Source organism: Protopterus annectens, chromosome 12.part0, assembly GCF_019279795.1.
Source record: "Protopterus annectens isolate FY-2018-M chromosome 12.part0, PAN1.0, whole genome shotgun sequence".
Classification (NCBI taxonomy): Eukaryota; Metazoa; Chordata; order Ceratodontiformes; family Protopteridae; genus Protopterus; species Protopterus annectens.
The window spans coordinates 1,503,931,674-1,503,956,467 of record NC_056746.1 but is presented as its reverse complement, the minus strand read 5'-3'; the positions used below and the strand labels follow the sequence as shown (position 1 = coordinate 1,503,956,467).

General features: G+C 40.0%; 1 protein-coding gene across 1 annotated transcript in view; it reads left to right on the top strand.

Annotated features, from left to right (window-relative positions):
- LOC122817260 (zinc finger imprinted 3-like) overlaps positions 1-24,794 on the top strand; it is a 327,112-nt gene that overhangs the window by 536 nt on the left and 301,782 nt on the right. The gene's annotated exons all lie outside the window — the stretch shown is intronic.

The window sequence follows — 24,794 nt, the reverse complement described above, 5'->3', positions numbered from 1 at the left end:
ATGGGATGTGCTGACCTACTTTTTCTTCATTGCCTTGAATTTTCAACCAAGGAAATGGGTATTTGTTATTTTGTTTACTGGGTGGGGAGAGAATCTAAGGTCTGAAACAGTAATATTTTTCTGTACAGACTCAGAATTTACACAGTGTAGGCCTTTAGTTATGCGAGTCTTGAACTACAGTGTTTCAAACTGTAAGAAAGCTATTAGAGCATGAAAGAATCTCCCTCAACTGGAGTTAACTCTGAATAATGGAAAGAAGTTATGCATCACATCCAGATTCGATTCAAATATCAGATTTCTGAGTGATACTTGGAAAGAAATTGAACTGTTTCTAACAGTAAGTACCCATGTATCTCAACTGTAAGAGGTTTTCCAAGTGTCGGGAATAATTCTAAGCCATCCAGACTTTTGTTTGATATTTTTGGTCTGTTCCTTATAAAAGTTGTGGTTTTCTGGCAAATCGGTGAGGACTGAAGTCACTAAATAATTATATAAATTTGAGTTTCAGACATCATATCCTTCAAAAAATCCATGTTAACACAAATCGTGTTATTCTAACAGCTTGCTAAGTTTATAAGAGCAATGTTTTAAAATCTATCCCTACGTTTGGGCCTTTGTCCTCCAATTATTTTAGATGTTGTCCAGATTTCATATGCTAAGAGGTTGAGAGGTATGATGTGTGGGTTTCTGTTCAGGACATGATTCAGAGACTGCACTGGAAATAGTTTTTAATTTACAAACGGAACATTCGGGTGTTACAGCACTGTTTTTCTATACACAAGTTATAGGAATGTTCTGTGTTTAGTTTATAACAAGAAAGATATTTGCATGTTATGACAAAACAATGTTGATCCGGACAGAGCCCTGCACATTTGGGTTGGAGGGGTGCTGAAGTTCTGACTTAAGTAAGAGCTGACATTGGATTCTGAGTGACTTTCAAAAGTACCAAAAGGTAACCCCTAGATGATGGAAACGATACAGAAAGCAGATAAGGAAAAGAATGTATGTATAACAAGTAAGTTAAACTTACTAAAATCTCTCCTGCATTCACTCTTGAAAGAATTAACAGTGGCGCATTGGCCTAAATGTATTTTTTTTAATAACTGAGTGCCATTGTGTTTTCAGGAGCCAGTGTGCTGAAACATACTTCATTAGCTCCCATATTGCCTCAGCAAAGGAAAGCTTTTTCAAATATCTTTAGATCATAAATGCCAGATTTGAAGATGATGAGCCACATTGTAGATGTGGGCAGACATACTTAGTTTTGCTGCAGATCAGACACAATAGTTGTATGCAACCTGTTTATCACAATAAAGTTAACAGCTCTGATAATCCTTTGGCTGCATTATCCATGTTCCAGTTGCTTCTAAGTTGAGTGTGAGAAAGCAGGTCAGTGACCTCTGGTTTCCAGCCTTCAGGGGACTTCTGGCCTTCATAATAGACAGAGGCATCTGCCTTTCGGGTTAATGTGCAAATGCTGTAGGTACTGACTGATTATTATGAGTGTATGTCCTTAGGGGAGAGGGCTGGCAGTATAGTTTTTCCCCTCTTTTTTCCTTCTCACAACTGACCATCAGCTGCATTAAATACTAACTGACGCTTACACTGGGGTATCTGTCCTTACTGTGATTGAATTACTATAGGTACCAAGTGATTATTCTTATGATCAGAGTATATGATGTTATGGTGAGTCTGCAGATACTATAACTACTGACTGATCCGTGCACAGGGACGTTTGTTCTTTCAATGAAGGTACAAACACTTTAGATACTTAAGACTTCTACAGTTGACACACATCCTTAGGATGAGTGTATAAACATTTTTGATACTGAGAGATTCTTACAAATGAGGCTTACTTCTGGTAGTCTACAGACACTAGAGATATTTGCTGTAACTGACAGAGTGACACTAACATTTGAAAGGCGGTAATATAAAATAGTCTTTACAACATTTTTCAAAAGACAAAGAAATGCATTTCAAAATTGTTAAAAGTATGCAGGCAGCCATATTGTTATTTTCAACAGAATGCAGTATGTCTTACAAGATGAACAATGCTGAGAAAAAAAGACAAGGGTAGTGAAGGAGTGTAACAAAAGTGAGGGAAGAGAGTGAGTTAAACTACATGTAGGAGGAGGGGGGGGTATGGAAGGACTTGAGCAGGGATGAGGTTGAAAAGGAGTTTATAGTTTCATAGTTTGGTACTAGGCTATCTGCCCTGGGGCATTTATAAGCCTAGCCATAGTGATGTGGCTTTTGCCACCCCACGTAATGGTACAAAAGTGTACAGTATAGATTTAGAATACTGTGCCTTTGTCTAGTAGTGACACAGTGAAGACCCCCTTACATAATAGAATTAGTTTACTGTGCCTCTGTCTAGTAGTGACACAGAGATGACCCCTGGGGTAAACCTACGATCTCCCATCCACTCGTCACGATTTCTCTTGAAGAGAGTCAGTGAGGGGCTCTGCCTAACATGAACTGGGATTCTGTTCCAGAGTATGGGAAGCCCCTGAGTTATGAATCTGTCCCTCCAGCATGTCCTATTCATATTTGTGCTGAGGTGTAAATCTTTAGCTCTCGTGGTTCTGATGGATTTGGATTTTTTGAGGAGGAGCATGTCCATCAGTTCCTGATTGGACATGGCCTTGTACGTCAGGCACAGATCACCTCTGAGCAGGCGGTATGCTACTGAATAGAGCTGGAGTTTCTTTAGTCTGGCAGCATATGACATATGTTGGAGACCCTTGAACCTCTTGGTGAGGTACTTTTGGGGTCTCTCTAGCTGTTGCAAGTGCCGGGTGAGGTACATACCAAATGGGGCATTGTACTCAATCATGGGCCTGATAAGGGAGGAGTATAGGGGTACAATGACCTCCTTTGATCTGGATGTGAATCCCTTCATGATAAGGTGGGCAAGGTAGAAAGTCTTTCTAACCACTTTGGCAACGTGGGTGTCAAATGAGAGGTCACTATCGACTTGGGTCCCCAGGTCTCTGATTACTTTTTCCATACTCAGTGGGTTACTGTCTATGTGATAATTTGTGGGTACTTTGTTTTTCCCAAAGGGGATGACTATACAGTTTTTGGCATTTAGTTTAAGGCCATGACTCCGGCACCAGTTGTCCGTTTCAGTGAGACCTTTCTGTAGGATGTATGTGTCAGCTGGTGTATCGACTATGGTGCCTAGTTTGCAGTCATCTGCGAACTTTGTCAGCCACAACCCTCCCATGTTTGCTTTCACATCTGAGAAATAAATGCCGAACAAGAGGGCTCCCAGGACAGAGCCCTGTGGGACACCACTTGTGACTGGCTTTGAGTCTGACATGGCTCCAGCGATTTTGACTTTATGGGTTCTATCCTTTAGCTAGTTTGCCACCCATCTTGTGACATATGGATTTACATTTAAGCTGTTGAGCTTGTCTATGATGCCAGAGTGGGGTATTGTGTCGAAAGCTTTAGCCAAGTCCAGGTAGGCTGTATGGACTGCTTTTCCCTCGTCAATGGCTCTAGTGACTGTTTCGAAAAAGTCAACCAGGTTCAAAAGGCAGGATCTGCCCTTTACAAAGCCGAACTGGGTGGGATCAAGTGTCTGTAAGTCCCCAATGTCACTGTTTATGAGTTCCATAATGATTCTTTCCATAGCTTTGCAGGACCAGGCTGGTTAAGCTTATAGTTACCAGGGTCTGTAGAGGTGCCTCCTTTGTGGAGTGGGACTACTGTTGCTGTACGCCAGTGTTCAGGTACATATCCTGTAGTAAGGCTAAGGTTAAATAGCATTTTTACGTGCGGGTTTAGCTCCTCTTGGAGTTCACGTAGCACGCAACCCGGGATACCGTCAGGTCCCATTGATGCTGTGTTTATAGCTTTGCTGAGGGCGGTTCTCACCTGGACATCTGAGATGACAGGGAGGTTACATTGAGCTGGGATAAGTATTTCTTCTTTTGGGGGTGAGGGAGGGGAGAAATTTGCACTGAACCTGTCTGCCAGAATGTTGGCAATATCTGTGGGTTCAGTGTATTTTTTGTCATTGTGAACTAACTTTGAACATATCTGAAGGTTTCCGCCCAGGTTTCTAACATAGCTGAAGAAGGCCTTGTGGTTATCTTTAGTGTCCATAGCGATTTTTCTCTCAAAGTTGGCCTTGGATGTTTTTATGAGAGAACGTAGCTTTCTACTAGTGCTGATCAGAGATGCCTTCTCTTTATGGGATTTTGCTCTGTCGTGCAGTAGCTTCCTTCTTTTGTTATACAATTTGTTTATGGCTGGGGTCCACCAGACAGGACGCCTGCCCTTGGTGGAGAGGGTCTTGGTTTTATTTGGGATTGCATGATCCATGCATTCTTGGAGATGTCCGTAGAAAGCATTTGTGAAGGATTCTGCATTGTGGGATGTGGTTTCCATTAGCCCAGTGGGCTTAAAGGATACCATCTCAGTTTTAAGAAGTGTAAAGTCGGCTTTTGAGAAGTTTTTCACTGTAGTCTTTTGTGTTGGGGGTGGAGGTGGGATATGTATATCCAGGGTAATTAGTTTGTGGTCAGATCTCACTAGTGAGGGGTATACTTCCGGTGTGGAACACTTTGTCCCCATGTTTGTGATGATCAGGTCTAGTATATTATCTCCCCTTGTGGGAGAGGTGACTAGCTGTTACATTGCATTTGAATTTATGAATTCCAGGAACCTTTGGGCTAGGGTGTTTGGGCTAGAATAATGCACCCAGTCTATGTTAGGGTAGTTGAAGTCTCCCAATATGATGGTGTTTGGTGAGACATTCATATCCTCCAATGTCTTCAGGAAGGCTGAGTGGGGTTCCTGAGACTGGGAGGGTGGTCTGTAACATGCTACCAGTTGTATAGCAGTTTTGCCTACGGTTAGTTGCACCTGGATGGTCTCTGATGCTTCATGTGTTGCCACTAACCTGGAGGTGTGGGTGTCCTTGATGAATATGGACACTCCCCCCTCCCTTTTTGGTTTGGCCCGAGTTTTGGGGCCGAAAAGCATGATACGAGGTATAGCCTGGTAGTGCTGGGGTGCTCTCAGGAGCCTTGAAGGTTTCAGTCACTGCACAGACATCAATGTTCTCCATACTGAGGAGTGCTTCGAGAGCCTGCATCTTGAGATTTAGACTTCTGGCGTTGAGCAGCATTACCCTTCATTTTTTTCCATTTTTGTTTTCTAAGGAGGTGGATTTGTCTTTTGAGCCTTGCCTAAAAAAGGCACTATGGGGGAGGCAAGAGCCTTAGCCAATATCCGGAAGCCCAGTGGTGACAGATGCAAGCTGTCCCTTGTGAAGCAGTGTGGCTTGTCCAGCATGTCATCCCAAGCAGACAGACATTGGATCCCCCTAGAATGACACCAGTATTTGAGCCAATTATTAAAGCTGATCATCTTGTCTTTGTATTGTGGCATAATTCTTGGTGAGGGCAAGATGCTGCTCAGGGTCAGGGTCATACCAGCCTGGGCTACATAATCAGAGAGCTCCTCTATGTCTCTTTTCATGAAGTCCAGGGAGGTACGTCTCAGGTCATTCACGCCGGCATGGACAATGGCGGAGTCATATTTGTACTTGCTTTGGAGTGACCTGAGTGCGTATGTTATGTGGCGGATCCTTGCTCCCGATAAGCGGCACACCATTACCCTCTCCTTGTTCAGCCTGGTAAGCGGAACGTCATGTGTCTGACTATAGAGTCACCTATTACTAGTGTATCAGGCATGGTGTTTGGACTTAAGGGCTGTGATTGTTTGACACACTGAGTTATTGAAGTATGTGTTGCATGTGTTATGTTTTGAGGTGGTGGATTTTTGGGAGTCTGCTTTGGGAGCCTCTGTTGTTTTGGTAAGTTTTTTGTTAGAGCCTCCGAGTATGTCTTTGTGTTATTATGTGTTTGGTTTGCAGTTGTGGTAGGTCTATGTGGGGACTGGGTTTGGTGTGTGTGTGGTTACCTTCTCCTCCTGTCTGGTCTTGCCAGTCCTGAGTTGAGAGAGTTCAGCCTCCAGTTTGGCTATATAGTTGCATCTCTCACATGTATTTGTGTTTGTTGGGAGGAGGAGAGGGTTGTCTGTGTACATGAGACAATTGTAGCATTGTCTCAAGATTCCCAGATTAACCAGCTGAACCGGAGAGGATGCTAGTAATCTACCACTCGACAGGCTAGAATATTATAAGGGAGTGCTGTGCCTTTAAGGGAAGTGGGTACTCACAGGGAAGGTGGGTGGATGTAGTGCTTACTTTAGTTAGCGAGTGCTTACTTAGAAGAGAGGTTTTGAGAACAAGTGCTAGGCTTATAATAAATGTGATGTGATAATCTCATGCAGCACACCTGCAGAGCCGACATATCAGATGCTCATGTAAGTGCTGCCCTCTCCAAAGCAAAAAACACAGCATCAGTGGGACCAGACGGTGTCCCGGGCTGCGTCCTACATGAACTCCAAGAAGAGCTAAACCCAAACATAAAACTACTGTTCAATCTCAACCTTACTACAGGATATGTACCCAAAGAGTGGCGTACAGCAACAGTGTTCCCTCTCCACAAAGGTGGTGCCTCAACGGATCCTGGAAACTATCACCCCATAAGCCTGACTAGCTTGGTCTGCAAAGCTATGGAAAGGATCATCATGGACCTCATAAATAAAGATATTGGGGACCTACAGACACTGGATCCTACCCAGTTCGGCTTTGTTAAGGGCAGATCCTGCCTCTTAAACCTGGTTGACTTCTTTGAAACAGTCACCAAGGCCATTGACGAGGGGAAGGTGGTCCACACAGCCTACCTGTATCTCGCAAAAGCCTTCAATACAATACCCCACTCGGGCATTATAGATAAGCTCACCAGCTTAAATATAAACCCCTATGTCACTAGATGGGTTGCAAACTGGCTCAAGGACAGAACCCACATGGTTAGAATTGCTGGAGCCATGTCAGACTCCAAACCAGTTACAAGTGGCGTCCCACAAGGCTCAGTCCTGGGACCTCTCGTTCGGTATATATTTCTCGGAGGTACAGGCCAACACAGAAGGACTGTGGCTGACCAAGTTCGCAGATGACTGCAAACTGGGCACCATAATCGACTCTGCAGCCGACACAAGCATCCTCCAAAAGGGCCTCATAGAAACAGACAACTGGTGCCAGAGCCATGGCCTCAGGCTAAACGCCAAAGAGTGTATAGTCATCCCCTTTGGCAAAAACAAAGTGCCCACAAATTACCACATAGGTGGTAATCCATTAAGTACAGAAGAAGTAATTAGGGACCTGGGGACCCAAATTGATAGCAATCTCTCATTTGACAACCACGTGGCCAAAGTGGTTAGAAAAACATTTTATATAGCCCACCTAATCATGAAGGGATTCACATCTAGAACAGGGGAGGTCATCGTGCCTCTTTACTCATCCCTCATCAGGCCCATAATTGAGTACAATGCCCCTTTTGGGATGTACCTTACCAGACACCTGCAGCAACTGACAAGACCCCAAAAGTACCTCACCAAGAGGATCAAAGGGCTCAATCAGATGCCATATGCTGCCCGGTTAAAGAAACTCCAGCTCTACTCAGTGGCATACCGCCTGCTCAGAGGCGATCGGTGCCTGACGTATAAAGCCATGACCAACCCGGAATTAATGGACATGCTGCACCTCAGAAAATCCAAATCCCATCGAGCTACACGCTCGGGAGACTTGAACCTCAGCACTGAAATAAATAGGAAATGCTGGAGAGACAGATTCATAACCCAGAGGCTCCCTTCACTCTGGAATAAAATCCCAGTCCAGGTTAGGCAGAGTCCCTCATTGACTCTCTTCAAGAGGAATCTTGATGAGTGGATGGGAGATCATAGGTTTACCCCGGGTATCACTTCTGTGTCACTGTTAGACAGAGGCACAGTATACTAACCTCGAAAAAGGGCATAGCAAAATTAATTTAAAATGGGTGGCGAAAGCCAAACACACTCTGGCTAGGCTTATAAATGCCCTAGGGCAGATAGCCTAGTATGAACCTATGAACCTATGAGACTTTAGCTATAGTTTGAATGACTGTAGTGAGCAGTCCTGTCTTACTGTTATGGGGATGGAGTTTGTGATTTTTAACACTTGATAGGAGTAGAGGGAACAGCCTGCAGTTATTAGGTTCGATTTATGTAAGAGGTCTTTGTCAGAAGAGCACAAGCTACTGAGCAAGTTGTATGGTTGTACACAGTTGCATATAAATGGACAGTCATTTGGTTTGTTTATTGGATTGTGCGTAACAGAGAGTTGGAGTCTCAGCAAACTTAGTAGATTCACAGGAGAGCCTTAAGGAAAAAACAACTATTTTCAAGTAAACAGATACATTTCAACTAGAAGCAAAGCAAAAAACTAAGTAGAAATAAACTAGAAGCAAAGCAAAACACTAACAAAAGTAGAAATAAACAAGTACGACCACAGAATAGTAAGTAACATATTAGTCATAGACACCGAGTGAAGTAACAGTAATAACATGAAGTAGCCTACGTTTCCCATATCGTGGCAGACAATAAAACATGAGAATGTTTAAAATGACAAGTGCTGGTAGAATAGGACTTAAGCCATTTGAAGTCAGAATACATAAACACAGGTAGTATTTAATGCTAGTTCTGAAGTCCAGGGCTATGAAACACAAAGAACAGTAGATTGTTTTGGATATTTTAGGTGAGAGTCTGGAAGATAAAGTAGAAGCAGAGGCTTGGACTGACTTGTAATTAAAAAAGAGCTCTGGACAGGAGGGACATTCGAAAAGAATGGTATGGTGGAAAGATGGATGTTGGCAGGGCAGGAAGTGTGAAAAAAGTGCATGAGTACAGAGGAAAGTATTTCATGTGAAAGGGAAATTAACTTTACCTTGGTAAAAGGTTAATGATGGCATTATTAAGAGTAAGGCCCATAAATGATCTATTCTTGCCCCTTATTCTTCAATATATTTGAGGCCACAGTGGTGCAGCAGTTAGCGTTGTTGCCTCACAGCAAGAGGCTGTTTGGTTCGATTCTCAGCTGGAGTGCCTTCTGTGTGGAGTCTGCATGTCCTCGCTGTGGTCGAGTGAACTTTAAAGACATGCACATAGGTGTGTGCGTGAGTGGGTGTGCCATCTTTGAAGGCTGGGCTCCAGGCTGGCAACTCGACACCGTAAAAATCCACTGCCAATCATAAGCAGACCGGTGATCCGCTGTGGCGACCCCTAACCGGGAAAAGCCAAAAGACCTTACTTTACTATATTTATAGATCAGAATATGAACTTGGATCACTATATCCCTGACGTAAAAAAAAAAAAAAAAGTCCATAAACTCTGTGCCCTATAAAGAACCTTTCAGTTCCTCACATCTGATGCAAAAAAACTATACCATTAACTCACCTACTGCCAACACTAGTACATGCAGTCTGCCCAAAAAATGCACAAGCAGTACTATAACAAAATAGTAAGGTTTGATACCATAAAACTCACCACTGTGTAGCCCTCAAGCAGCTACATTGGCCTGAACTACCTCACTAGTTAACTGCCTCACAACTAGCTATAGTGCATAACCTCACCCACAAACCCAAACACTGCCAAGCCTAACACAACTCTTACAACTTTAAAAGCCAAATTTCAGTCTCTGAATAGAATCTGGAACTCTATCCACTTAACAGGGAAATAGAGTACACTGCAACCTTCAAAACAAATCACCTCACGGCTTTCTGGCACTACTCTTGCTCAAACCCCGACTAGCTCACTTCCTTACACTTCTGTTATACTTACCCGTACTCTCCATCCTCAGTTACTGGCCACTCTCTTTTATTCCACTCTTCACATTCACACTCTTCAAACACCCTACTGTCAGCACAATAACTTATCTATTACACACCTTTCATAAACCTAAATGTATATTCAACTTTAACTTAAAACTGACCGCGTGTCACCCACTCACAAACTATGCCATCCCATCATGAATGTATGACTCATACGTGCTTGTTTGCATAGATGAGAATAACAAACTTATTGTATTGCCTGTGTGCATGTGTACAGTGTGCATATTATTTACATGTCTTTAATCATATTTATATAAACAAGTATATCTGCATTGTAATCTCTATACTAAAGTATGCAGTCTCAAGTGTTTCTGAAAGAGTACACAGTTGTAACTTGTCTTTATGCCTTTCATCACTTGCATGGTTCCATAGTTACTTAACTAACAGACAACAGGCTGTCAAATGGCCACTAGATCTCTCTAACTCTTACCCGTTACCATGCGGGGGGGGGTCCCCCAAGGCTCAATTCTAGGTCCCCTACTGTTCAGTATCTTTACCAACAGGCTGTATACAGCTACTTCTCTAGCCTCCATTGTCTAATATGATGATCATTCTACTAGCATCTGTACTGCACCTGCCCTAAAAGAACGCCAAGCAAGGATGCAACAGTCATTCCTAGCTGTCGAAGCCTGGTTATCAGACTCTCAACTAATCCTGAATTCATCCAAAACTAAACTCATGCTCTTTCACCCCATTAAATCATGTGACCCTCACAATTCCATTCCAACTATAGTCTTCCAGTAATACCATAATGTCAACCATAGTCCAAACAAAATTACTAGGTTGCTAATGGACAGTAATTTGAAATTTGATATACACCTATCCCAGTCTGTCAAAAAGACATACACAGAACTGGGTGCTGTGTACAAACACAAACCTTTCCTTACTAGCACCACAAGACAGGCAATTGCCAGAACTCGTGAAAGAAAACAAAAGCTGGATAAATGCCTGGTATACATCTCAAGCGAAAAAATGAAAAGACCAATGATTAGACCACAGCAAAGGGACCTCAATGACTTTCAATGTAAAGAGGTCTTTTCGTGGCCAAGAAGAACAGCTGTGAGTACAGAAAATGTAGAAAAAATGACCACAGTACAGATTTCTGAAAATTCAAATATGCATAGTACTGCCCCTTTAAATCAGAATCCCTGTGAGAACAGTGATGTCAGCACAGAGAGAGTATGTATAGAACCTCCCACATTTGAAAATGGTGGAATGGCAAAAGAAACTTTCCAAATGGCTTGCACTAACAGAAGGATGGATTCCAGTGTTATTCTGATTCAGTAGCTTTTTTGGAGCAAAAGGAAGTTACACAAACCTCAATTCTTCCATTTGTGTTAAAGAAGACGCTGCCAATAAGGGACAGGTCGAGCAGCAGGAATCAAAGAGGGAGAACGCGATTACAGCAGAGAGAACGAGTGACTCCTGTATATATGAACACCAGGAGCAAGAACCAACAAAAAACTTGGTAATTAATATATCTAGCTTTTCTTTAACTGATGCACAAGCCTCGTTGTTAAATAGAGGCCTGAACTTTATTCCAGCACAGAAAACAGTATTAACTGATTTATTAAAAGAGCTGAAGTTATTTTCTTGTAACCTAACACTTAAAACCATGTTTAAAAGAAATGTATTTGATAATATGTTTAAACAACCTAGTGCCTTTGTACCCAAGATACATCCCACAGTTGAAAATTTCACTAATCTGTGTGAACATGAAATTAGAGAAATGCATGCTAAAAATTTTCCACCTAGATTTTATAACTTGAGTAAATCAGAAACTGAAGCACTGTCACAACTAAAGGATTCTCACAGCATTGAAATTAGGCCCGCTGACAAGGGGGGCAGTGTAGTAGTAATGGATAAGGTTTTTTATTACAAGAAAATGATGGAACTTTTGAATGATACAGATACTTATTAAATCGCATATATATCTGGTTCCTGTGTGGCAGTGTAGTCCAGATAACAACAGTTACTTCAAAGTCATCAGTAAAGGCAAAGACTCTCTTCAGAGGTATAAAAATATAAATCCTTTAATTCCTTTTTCACAACAAGTAAGCGCTTTCGCCCGGAGGCTTCTTCAGACTAATACAAACAACAGTTCCCTCTCAATATTTAAATAGTCATGCGTATAATTTCACGTATTCACATTATATATTTTAATGTTTTAGAGTTTATATACTTTATAGTTCACTGAACAATATGTAGGTACATACGATAGATTATTTGTATGTTCTTTATATATATGTTAAACTATATATATTTTTAATCTCTACTTATATTTATTTGTCAATACATATTTTAGTGAGTAGTTTTAAAGTGCTTTTGAGCGTATTAATTTAGTTATACTGTGACACAGTATGAGTTGCACAATTGACCAATGAAATTATATGCATGACTATTTAAATATTGAGAGGGAACTGTTGTTTGTATTAGTCTGAAGAAGCCTCCGGGTGAAAGCGCTTACTTGTTGTGAAAAAGGAATTAAAGGATTTATATTTTTATACCTCTGAAGAGAGTCTTTGCCTTTACTGATGACTTTGAAGTAACTGTTGTTATCTGGACTACACTGCCACACAGGAACCAGATATATATGCGATTTAGTGTGTTACTTGGTGTTTTATCGCTGGTTCTGTGTTTCGGAGGCTGGGTGTGTACCTGTTGGATCTTATTCGATACAGATACTTATGTTGAACTAAATGAGAGACAAGTACAAGATATAATTGACAGGATATCTGTATATATTTTTGACTTATTGATTACTAATTATGTATCAGAGGAATTGTTTGACTACTTTCAGATAGAACATCCAACTATACCCATTATTTATGGTCTACCTAAAATTCACAAAGACATCACACTGCCCCCTATGAGACCTATTGTATCCAGTAAAGGATGGGCCACAGAAGCCATCTCAATTTATATTGAACAAAATTTACAAATAGTCCTAAAGTCATGTGAGACTATACTAAGGGATACAAAGCATTTCTGCGACTGTTATATAATAAGACCAGGAATATTAATAGAAATTATATGTTTGTGACAATGGATGTCACTTCACTGTTCACAGTGATACCGAATAAATGGGGTATTGAGAAAATACATGATATTCTGACCTTGAAACAAGTTTTTCAAAGCACTAAGATTAATTTGATATGTGAGTTGCTTGATATTGTCCTAGAAAATAATGTCTTTATATTCAATGGCAAGTTTTATCTACAGAAAGTTGGTGTAGCAATGGGCACGGCTTGTGCTAACAGCTACGCCAACTTAGCATTGGCTGCATGGGAAAAAGATCATGTATTAAGTGCTAGCAATAAATATGCTGGCAAAATTGTATGGTATATACGTTTTGTAGATGACGTCTTCCTGTTATGGGATGGTACTAGTGAAGAGTTGCAAGAGATGGTGGAGTACTTACATAGCACCACTGAATTTTTAAGATTTACTAGTCAACATTCCAGGGACTCTATTGAGTTCCTAGATGTTTTGGTTAAGAAGACAGCGTTAGACGAACTTACAACAGGGATGTATAGAAAATCTACATGGAGAAATAGTATCTTACATAAGACTAGTATGCATCCAACATTTGTACAAAAAAATGTAGTGAAAGGACAATATATGAGAATAAGCCGCTTAACATAATACAGATGAAGGCTTTGTGAAGACAATGACTATATTAGAGAAAGATTTCTTAAACAGAGGTTATAGTAAGAAAGACATAAATGAAAGCTCTAAATATACCATTGAAAATAGGGATGGGAGATGTAAACCGCTCTTCTCAAATACTATAGAAGATGTTAAAAGCAAGGAAGGTCATGATTTTAAAGTTAGATTCCCTATAACTTATTCAAGTGACATCAGAAGGTTCTGTAATATTTTTGAGAAGAATTGGAATGTTTTATTGTCGGATCCTGACTTAGACCCAGCTTTTCTTTTAGAAATAAGAGGTACTTAAAAAGGCAACTCTGTTATAAATCCAGAAACAATGAAAGAATGATCCTATCTGATAGGCAGGGGACTTTCCCTTGCAGAAATTGTACAGCATGTGAATATTTATATAATAAATCTACATATAAACATCCTACACTAGGATTTATAATTGATATAGATTTTTATGCTGACTGCAGAACACAAAATTTGGTTTATTTCAGCTTCTGCACTGTCTGTCATGCCTTTTATATAGGTAAAACCAATAGGTGTCTAAAGGAACGTATCCTTGAACACCTTAGAGATATAAGAAATAAAAAAGACACAAGTGCTTTAGCAAAACATGTGGAAGAAGAAGATAGGAAACATACTTTTAATTTCATGGTTTTAGAAATAATAAATAAAAGTAAGAGGGGAGGTGATATAAGGAATAAGGTAGAGGAAGCCGAACAAAGATGGATTTTACTACTTCAGGCAGATAGGTCTCCTGGATTGAACAATGCTGTTTCCTTGAAACCTTTTTTAAAATCCAGACCACTAAAACATTAAGTAATATGGATTATTACATAAAATGTGTCTGTTATATGTATATTTTATTTCATCTTATGCAGAATATAAGGCAAATTAATGTACTGATGTAAGCAATTTTAATTAGTCTATGTCATAGTTCTGTATGTGTTTTCATTGGTTGAACCATATTTTAAATAACAATGTTTTAACTGTTTTTATGAGTCTGAAGAAGCGATCAGCTGACTTAGATCGCGAAAGCACTTACTCTTGTTTAATAAAGTGGTGTGAAACTGCAAGTGAACCGTTTCCTACCTTGACTACTACATCTCAGTTACAACTTTTGGTTTTATAAAGGGCACTACTGTGAAGCTGCAAGTGATTTATTTCCTGACGTGGATTATTCCATTGTTCTCTTCAGCTGTGGTCTAACCATTGGTCTTTTCATTTTTAATTGCCAGAACTCACCTACTCTCCACCCTGCTATATGCCTCCCCTATCTTCACCAGTCGAAAGAAAACTGATTTGGTCAAGCTGGAAACCTGCTACAATAAAATTGCTAAATTCACTACGAACTCCCCTCACAGGTCTCACCACTGCTCTGCCTTGCAACAACTCAACTGGTTCGAATTACCTGATTACCTAACCTACACTCAGCACCTTACTGCCCACAGAATGGTACACCAACCTGAAAAAACTCCTGGACTTCAACAATTGCTCCAACCCCACACCAGCACTCGAGTCCTCCAGTCCTTGAATAAATCCCTACTACAGGTATCCTAATCCAACAGTACCACCAGTGACTCCATCTATTCTGTGTTTCCAAAATTTGGACTACTGTTCCACAGCCTATCATGACTACTGGTGACACAACTCAATTTCAAAAGTTACTTAGGATCTTCCTCAATAACAAATGGCTTTGCCCATGCACTAGTCGTGACTAAACCTTATTCCCCATGACTAGTGGTTAGCCAGACTACTTTTCTACCATGCTTCATTCATTGTATGTAACTAAACTTATTGACTTACTACTTTTCCTGCATACACATACCGCCCCTCCTCCTTTGCATCTAATATTTCATTCATTTTCTCTTCCCTTACTATCATGCCTGTATATATTAACACTCACTTTTCCCCTCAGCTATCACCATATCTTTACCGTAACATCTCTCCCTCTTCCCTGCAACTCCTTCTCCTGATAGTATATGTTAAATCTCCTATTTCCTTATCTTTAACGTAACTTCTCTCACTCTGTCTTATCTGTCTTTCCCTTGCTTTGATCACTCCCTGTCCTCTCACCTCTTATTCCCATTCAGCTGGCTTTACTAACTCTTTCCTACTGGCTAAGTCCACTTCAGGATTGTCCTTGTCCTTCCTTGACTTCCACTTTCACTCTGCACTATTGCTTTACAGGATATGTTCATTGGTGATACAGTACTCACTAATCTAATGTCTGTATCTAAATGTTTTGCACAGTTTAAGCTATTACTAGCTAATGCATGTAATACTGTAGTAATGTTTAAACTTTTGTTACTCTTTTGTAGCAAATACAGCATGTATATATTTTATGTCATACTTTACTCGTAATTCAATGCAGCTGTTTTCTTGTATGTATGTAGTTTTGTAATTAACTATGTCATTTATTTAATTGCTTTTCTCCCCTGGTCTCCATTGAAAATGGGCTCTGTCCTACTCGGACTTTCTCGATAAACAAATGTTAAATAAAAAATAAATAAAAGGTCTTAAAAAAATTCATCTTAACTTGTTGCATGAAATGGAGCTGTTATCCCTGAGACTCCACCAAAACAGAGGGACATTTCACTCCAGAGGACTATCCTGGTTAACAAATGCAATAAGTAAATACTAAACAGATTAATGATGGGTAAAGGTTGAGTGGTTGTTATAAGTAAAGTTTAACGTTTTGTAAGGACAAAGTCAGAAGAACTTACTGCTTTGATCAGAAAATGCAAGAGAGTCTTTCTTTCATGTAACTTGGGAAAAAAGAAGACAGACAAGACCTAGCTTGAGGGACGCATCAGGGATGGATAGGAATTCAGTCATGACATGAGTGAGGCAGAGATGTGTGAGAAAGAGAGTGAAGTAGTGAAGAAAAAAACTTAGAAAGTATCTTCGATATACTTAGAGAGTATGTTCGATATACTTAGAGAGTATGTTAGATATGGAAAAAGCAGTTTGTGTTGCTGAGACTGGAAGAATACAAGACACAAGGCCCAGATGGAGTAGCTAGGTATGCTGTACCTGTTAACCCTCAGATGCAGGCATCATGTTATGTAGTTGTTGTAGTCTGAGTCTTCATGACCACACCGCCTTCAGCATGCCAGGTCTGTTTATCAAAAGCTATGTCTTTTTTGGTATTGCAGATTCACATTTATTGTTTTGATAAAGCTTTCTATTCATCTTGGCCTCTATCTTTCCCTTCTTCTGCTGCTGTATCTTTTCTCAGCATTAGTGTTTTCTCTAGTGAACCCATCTTCTCATTTTGTGCCCAAAATATATGAGTTTTTACTATTAGGCTTTCCAGTGAATAGTATAGGCTTACTTCCCTTCTTCAGTCCACATCATTCTCAAAGGTTTTCTCCAGCACCACAGTTTAGAAGCATAAATTTTCCAACGCATAGCCTTACTTAGAGTCCAGCTCTAACAGCCATATGTAATTGCAGGAAAAAACATAGCATTGACTATACAGACCTTTATTGCCAATGTAATGACTTTGCTCTTTAAAATCTTATCCAGCTTTGTAATAACATTTCCTTTAAAAAAACAAGCTCCTTTTAATGTCATGGCTGCATTCATCATCTCCAGGAATCTTTGAACCCAGGAGAAAGAAGTCTGCCACAGTCTTCACTTATTCCCAGTCTGTTTTCAAACGACTCTTAGCACTAGATGACATCATTTTTAGTTCTTTTTGATAACGAACAAACAGTTTATATTTCTGCCTTCATCAACAGCCTCTTCAGCTGAGTCTCACTTTCAGCAGTCGGAGTGGTATCCTCTACATGCCTACAGTTGAGTTTTCCCAGTAATTTTGATTCTAGCATCTGATTCATGTAACATGGCATTTTGCATGATAAATTCAGCATGTAAACGGAATAAATAAGGTGACAGTATACAGCCTTGTTGTACTTCTTTTTTCAATACTGAGCCAGTTAGTTATTCTATATTCTGTTCTGTCGCTTCTTGTTTTGCATTCAGATTCCCCAGGAGGCCAGTAATGTGATCTGGTATCCCATTTCTTTACGGACTCGTCACAGTTTATGTTCAACATAGTCCAAGGCTTTGTAAAGCAGAATAGAATTTTCTGGAAGAAACTGCTTGTACATCTGGCAATTATTGGTCCATATAGTGCTGCAGTCCAGCTTGCATGAGCATTACATTGATAGCATGTAAAATAAGTGTAATTGTTCAATAATTTGTGCATTCTTTAGCACTACCCTTTTTTTGGGACTGAAATATAAATTGATATTTTCCAATCCAGTAGCCACTGACCTCTTTTTCTGATTTGCTTTGTATACTTTTTTAAAACTAAAATACAAAATTCAAATTGTAAGTAAATAATTTTATGTACTTACTTATACGTAAAGTAATCAAGGCTTTCATTGTTAATTATATATTGTTTCATTATTTCATTATTTTATTCAATTATAAATGATTCCATTAAATTACTGTTTATCTCCTCTATAAACTAAATATATAAAACATAATTAAATTTTATGTAGTTCTAATACATAAAGTAATCAAAGCTTTCATCATTACGATCTTAACTAAGTCAGGTTCTTTAGTTTAGTGACCATTACAGAGTTATGTAGAACACCAAACCTCATCTTTCTTTGTCAATCACCTTCTTATGTTATAACTTCTGAAATTATTTTTGACTTTGTGTTAAGGTTTTGGTATATGTTCAAATCATCCATTTAAAATATTGTTGATATTAATCTTCAAATGAGTTTCAAGAAAACCTTTAATTCTGAGTGCGACTTTCAAGAAAACTTTAAAATACAGTGTTTTGAACAGCAAGGAGTTTGGCATGTGTTCCGTATTAGATTTTACCTTGGATTGATAAAATAAAGTTGCACAGACATTATTTTCCCCGTTTTCCAAGTCGGGTTATATAGCCTGCAAGTAGAAGCTCACTCTAGGCTTTACAGCCTTGTTATGCCAAGTTAGTATGTTGGCAAAACTGGCCAGACAGCTGCATAATTGATGAAGTAATTCTTTCTTGCATGTAATCAAAAGGACACATGTATTTGTGATGCTAAGCATTTTTTATTTCCCAGTGTAGTGGATTGATACAAATGGACCTATTTGAGACACTGTCTGGGATATAAACAGAGTAAGATTGTGCAAAAAGTATATGTTGCAGTCAGTACCTTCAAAAATGGTTGTCATTACATAACATTTTGTAGATTATAAATAAAAAAAGTTTATACGGTAAATTGCAGCACATTCAAGAATAGTTGTAAGTATAAGTAATGTAGAAATCAGTTAGATAATAGCTGGTATTTGCAGTGTGGGATAGAGTCCACCAAAGAGGAGGAGTTATTGGATTACCAAAGGACACGGGTAGCATTTGTTGTTAAATTAGGTTATAGCACATTATCTGAAGCAGGTGCAGACTGCTGCTCTGGCGAAATGTGCTAAGAGCTTTAATCCTCCACCAAAGCAACAGTTTCCTAATGCTGCTATGGAATGTATACTAAGGCTTAGGACATAAGAAAAGCTCTAGGAAAGGTAAATGGATGTTGAGTGTCTAGGGTTGCTTGAAGGACTAGGGTATTATGAATGGAAGTGAAGACTGCAAGGAGATTGTTTCGTAATCACTTTGGATGCAAGAATATTAGATGATGGATCGAGTGCTTTGTAGATGTAGGTAGGTTGGAGAAGGTCAGACCATTTGCAGATAGGTAACCAGCTTGCCTGTTTGAGAGAACTGTAGTGGTGCTGAGAAAGTAGCATTCTGGTGGAAAGAGTTTGTAGATGAGCATGTTATGCATAAATACCACAACACTTCCTCACAGTATTGTGTATATAAGCTAGTAGATGATTGCTTGTTTAATCACCTGGTGTTGCAGCAGTCCTTCTCGTCCAGTTCCCAACAGTTATTCCATGTCCTTTTAAAGACTGAGGTTTTCTGGTATGTAGGCAGGACTAACTTTTATTTAAGATCTAGTACACAGTGAATAAAACTACGCTGGACAGTTTATTGGCTAGTATTTCACAAATGGGCTTGTAATTGTTTGAGATATCACACTGTTTTTTGTGTTTTATGCTTTTTTCTTATTTTATTACAGTTTTAAACACAGTGATTAGTGTTGAAATAGCACTTCACGAGTTTGATAGTACAAAGTGCGCATTGACTTTTCACTAAATGTTTTTATTGCATGCGCATCTTTTTTCTGTGTTGTGGTTCCACTGAGTTTGATTGAATCCATACCACAGACCCATTCATTTGTGATATTTTTTAAGGATTCCTAAAAATATCCTAAGTGAATGTAGTATGTACACATTGCCTTCTTTGCCCTGTCGTGGTCAGTCATCCCGTGAGTATAGTTGCTGCCATCTTCCTTTATCATTTTTTCATACAGGAACTCTGCCACCACCCCATCCCAACCATCTCCTTTAGTGAAGTCTCATGAGGCAGATAAGCCATTCAGAATCTCTGTGTGTTTTCTTTCCTCCTTTTTAATTCCTTATAATCTATCTCACTAGTTTCCTTATCAGTGCTCCTCTTCCATTTTGCACTCTTTTATTCTGTATTAATTTCCATCCTTGAGTTGGCCCTGTTTTCTTCCCTGACTGCCTTCTTTCAAGTTTGTTTTTACTGTTCTCTGCCTATATCAGCTAATCTGTCTTATGCTAATGAATCTGTGCTGAAGGCCAGGCACCTACAGGAGCTGTCCACTTCAGGTTGGATGGCAGGTCTGCTTGAAGGGCTACATCACACATTTAAGCGAATGATAGCACCACACTGCACTCCTCATATATACACACCCTCTCTTGAGCATTTGCACAGTATGCAAAAGATATTATGTCAAGTAGCACAAAAATCCCTTGATAGTTGATCTCACTCAGTATGGAATAAAAGGGCAGTCACAACGAGCATTCAGAGGTTTGGCAGACACAGTAGACAAAACAAGAAAGAAAAAAGCACCAGTAATACTCAAGGTACCAATCTATAATTATTTTACTATGTCTGCCTTCTAAAAACTGTTAGTAAAACTTAAAAAGTTCCTATTACACATCTTATACTCTCTACGAGCCCCTGGGCTCAACCACGGATCTAACATGATGGTGAATCTGAGAATGCATCCCACCCTGCCATATGATGAGTATGCTCATCTTTCCTGCATGTGCCATCAAATGTCTGAGTTGCTAATTGAGTCCAGGTCACATGGGCAATAAGGCTTTATCACTTTATGTCACTAGGGCAGTTGGGAATGAAATAGGATATTGGAGGCAAGATTGGGAAGAACTGCTTGCCCAGTTTGAACCTGTGTGATAAATTTATTTTTGGACACAGAATTATTTTTGGACACAGAATGACTAACTGATACTTTTTTGTGTGTGAGTTGTATCCCATCTACTTAGAGAGATTACAGCTGTGGAATCTGAATGGACCCGTATGAAGACCTCTGTTTTTTTTTCTAGCAGTAACAGGGAGCTGTGCATGATAGGTGGTTGTCAGTTATTATGGCTATAACCACAGGCCTTGCTGCTCATTTCCAGCAGGGAGGTATGTTAGGTAGAGGAAGAGACCTTCCATGTTGTGCTTGCAGGACATTTCAGGACTTAAGTGGTCAGTGCAGAAAGGCAAGGAAGACTGCAGCTGTGAGCAGTCACTGAAATGATGGCTTGGATGTGGGAGAAGTTTGCTGGGACTATGCCGAATGATTTGCCCTTCTTGTACTTGACAAAGATGGAGAAACATTGGCTTTTACTGGAAATATTGTGAAGAGTTGGAAGGAGCCCTTTGAGGAACCCCTGAATCTTGTGGACATATTCTTCTCTGAAGTAGTAAATGATGAGGTCGGTAGGCTTGGATCACTTTTTGTCGATCAGGTCACTGCAGCAGTTAAACTGCTGTAATGTAACAAGGCTGTAAGAGTAGCAGCTAAAGGTCTTGCAAGTTGATTGGGTATGATGGTTAAAGTTTTTTTTAAAACAAGAAATATCTTTATTAAATTATCACTTATGACCTAGGCAATCATATATTTATATAAATGAAAACAAACCATATTGACATAATCTTAGTTGCAAGCATTTTACATCAAAAACTATACTGACATGATTTTAGTTGCAAACATTATACATCACTTATAATCTACCCAATCACTGTCAACCAAACATTACATAACGCATTCAAATCCTGCCTTTTTTAAACATCATTCCTCGTCTGTATGTATTTTTCCCACAGTTCCCATTTTTTCCTAGGTAATTTGCTCCTACCCTTTTCTAAAGATCCCATTTCCAGGAGCCTTAACTGTGTAGCGCTGAAATACCCCTTCAAATCGGGTAATCCCAATCCATCTTATTCTATTGGAAGAATCAACTTATCCTACTTGACTTTTGCCATATTCCCCTCCCAAATAAAATCCTTCAGCTCTTTATTAAATTGCTATCCACAGCTTCTCCAGTTGATAAAAAATATGTCTGACCTCTATGTAGGATTAAAAGGACTAAAAATATTTTAACTGATTTTATCTTATTATCCATAGCCATTTCCACATAACAGAGCTAGCCATAAAAATGGATGGTGCTGGAGCATCCGGCCCATACCCATCCAGCGCTGGAAGCCAAGTGTACTATGCCCTGATGAGTAGGAAGGCTGCTGCAGTGGCACTGAGGCCCAGGGCGAAGGCCCGGGTGGAGCTGCCGCAGGTGCAGATCTTGGTGGTACTATCAAATATTCAAATGAGAGTTTTGAAGGCCGAAGTGGAGAAGGGTTCCATGTGAACAACAAGTGAACATGGGTCAGTTGGTCCTGAGAGATAGGCGAGTGCCATTCCAAAGGGACAGGCGATGGCCTCTGTCACCCTTGGCCGATCGAAAGGGAGTCTGGTTCAGATCCCCGAATTTGGAGCAGCAGCCAGAGAATACCGGCGGGGTCCCCTGGGATAGTCCTCTCTTCTTTGTAAAGGGCAGCATGCCCTGGAATTAGTTCGCCCCGAGAGAGGGGCCCACTACATCGGGATTCCGGCAGCATCAGGTGAGCTCTTGTCGCCCCTTGAATATCTGGGGGAGAGGGTATACATCTCACGCCAGGCCGTACCCATATCTGCAGCAGGTCTCCAAGGTGTACAGCCTGTGGTAAGGGAAGTTGGCAAGTCAGATCCATAACTTTGGGATAAGGATTGGGTCTAAGAGCTGGGCCGCTTGGGCGTGAAGTGGGACTGGACATGCACCATAGCTAGATGAGGCATTGCCCCCTCCTGGGGGGGGCCTGGGGGATGGCAGCGACTCTGGACATGCACTGGCCCCTTCCTGTGGATTGCCCCAGCTGTGGCGGCGTCTGGCAGCTAGTAGCTGACTTAGAACTGGTGTGGACTGAGGGAATCCTACTCTTTTAATTAAAACAAATCTTTGTGAAGGCCTGAGACTGGTGCTGACACAATGTGACTTCTGCCCAGTGCTGTGAATGTCAAAGTGAATAAATTCAATGAAGTGCGGGCAAATGGCGGGAGTAACTATGACTCATCATTTAATTAGTGACATGCATGAATGAGATTCCCACTGTCTCTACCTACTATCTAGCAAAACCACAGCCAAGGAAATGGGCTTGGCAGAATCAGCAGGCAAAGAAAACCCTGTTGAGCTTGACTCTAGTGTGGAGCACCAAGAAACTGCAGCACCAAGAAAACATCAGTTTGGGACAAGCATGTGGTATAAAAAAACTTGAGCAAGAGGGAGTGTATAAATATTTGGGAATTGATGAAGGATCAACAATAAAACATGAACAAATGCAAATAAAACATAGTAAGGAATACTTTAGAAGACTTTAATCCTGAAAACAGCATTGATAACTAGGCACAAAATTCAAGCTGTAAACCAATTTGCTGTTCCTGTTCTAACTTACAGTTTTGGAGTTATTGACTGGCCCCAAAATGTTTTGGATAGATTAGACAGGAAAACAAGAAGGATGCTTCATGCTCAAACAATTTAGAAAAATCAGTGCATACCAAGGTTATATATTCCCTGTTCCAAAGGAGGTGTAGGCCTCCTTGAAATTGATTACATGTATAGATCTGCAATTGTGGGACTGCACACATACCTACTGATCTCACAAAACCCAAACATAGTGAAAGTTATGAAATATGAGGAGAATAAATCTAAGATGACTTCCCTGCTTAGTCTAGAAGAAGCATATTGGTATCAAGCAAGAATGGAAATCAAACCAGAAGTAGGTAAATATCAGGCAGTAACTGAATGTGCCAAAAAACAAAAGAAAGAATATAAGGTGAAGGATCAGATGAGAAGGCAAGAAATGTGGAAAATGCATGAATGTAGTTGCAAGTATAGAAAACTTCTGGAAGAACCTCATGTTGATCAGGATTGAATGCAAGAATGGTTAAGGAGAGGTGAATTCAAACCAAGAGATGAAATGTTAATATTGGTGGCCCAAGGTAGTGGGCTACATGCACATTGGTTTACAAAGTTCATTGAACATGTGGGAGAAACAGACAAATGTAGGTTTTGTAAAACAGAATTGGAAACAGTTGCATACCTCATTGCTGGTTGTGACATACTAATGGCAGAAGGACTGTATACTGAAAGGGATAATAGTGTGGCAAGACTGCTGCACTGGGGATTATGCAAACATTATGATACTGAAGTAGCTGAAAAACACACTGGAAACATGAGCCACAAATCATAGAAAATGATGAAGTCTACCTCACGTGGGATCGTCCATTACCACCGGTTCAAAAGATAGATGATATAAAACCGGATGTAGTGGTCCCTGAAAAGAAGACAAAAGTAGCATTGATAATTGAAATCATCACACTGAGTGACTACATTGTCTTGTGTACTGAAAGAGACAAAGTTGTAAAACATCAGGATTTGCAGGCAGAAATGAGAGCAATATGAGAGAAAGATACTCGGACAGTTCCAATAGTAGTAGGAACAACAGGTCTTATAAAAAAGAATCTGCAATTGCATTTAGATATATTACCAGTACATGTAACTCCGTAAGTATTGTAGAAGGAGTCATTACTGATACACTGCAGGTGCTGTGCAGAGCACTTCTGGCTGACATCAAAGAATGAAACAATACTGATTTCATGCACTTTAATCATACTTTGACTTAGGAATGAGGTCCATTCTCGTCATGGTATTAGAAACCCAAACAATTTGGAGAAATTAAAAAAGACAGAGCTTTCAGTTTTTGTAGCGTCATTTGTTTAGTATCTTCCCACATATCCTTAGCTGCCACACCAGAATCATTTTTAACCCCTACTCCTGAATACTTCATTTTGTCAGGTCCCCATAAGTATGGATAATGCTGAACCAGGTCGTATGTGAGTACATAATTTACCTCTATTGCCTCTGTTTTAG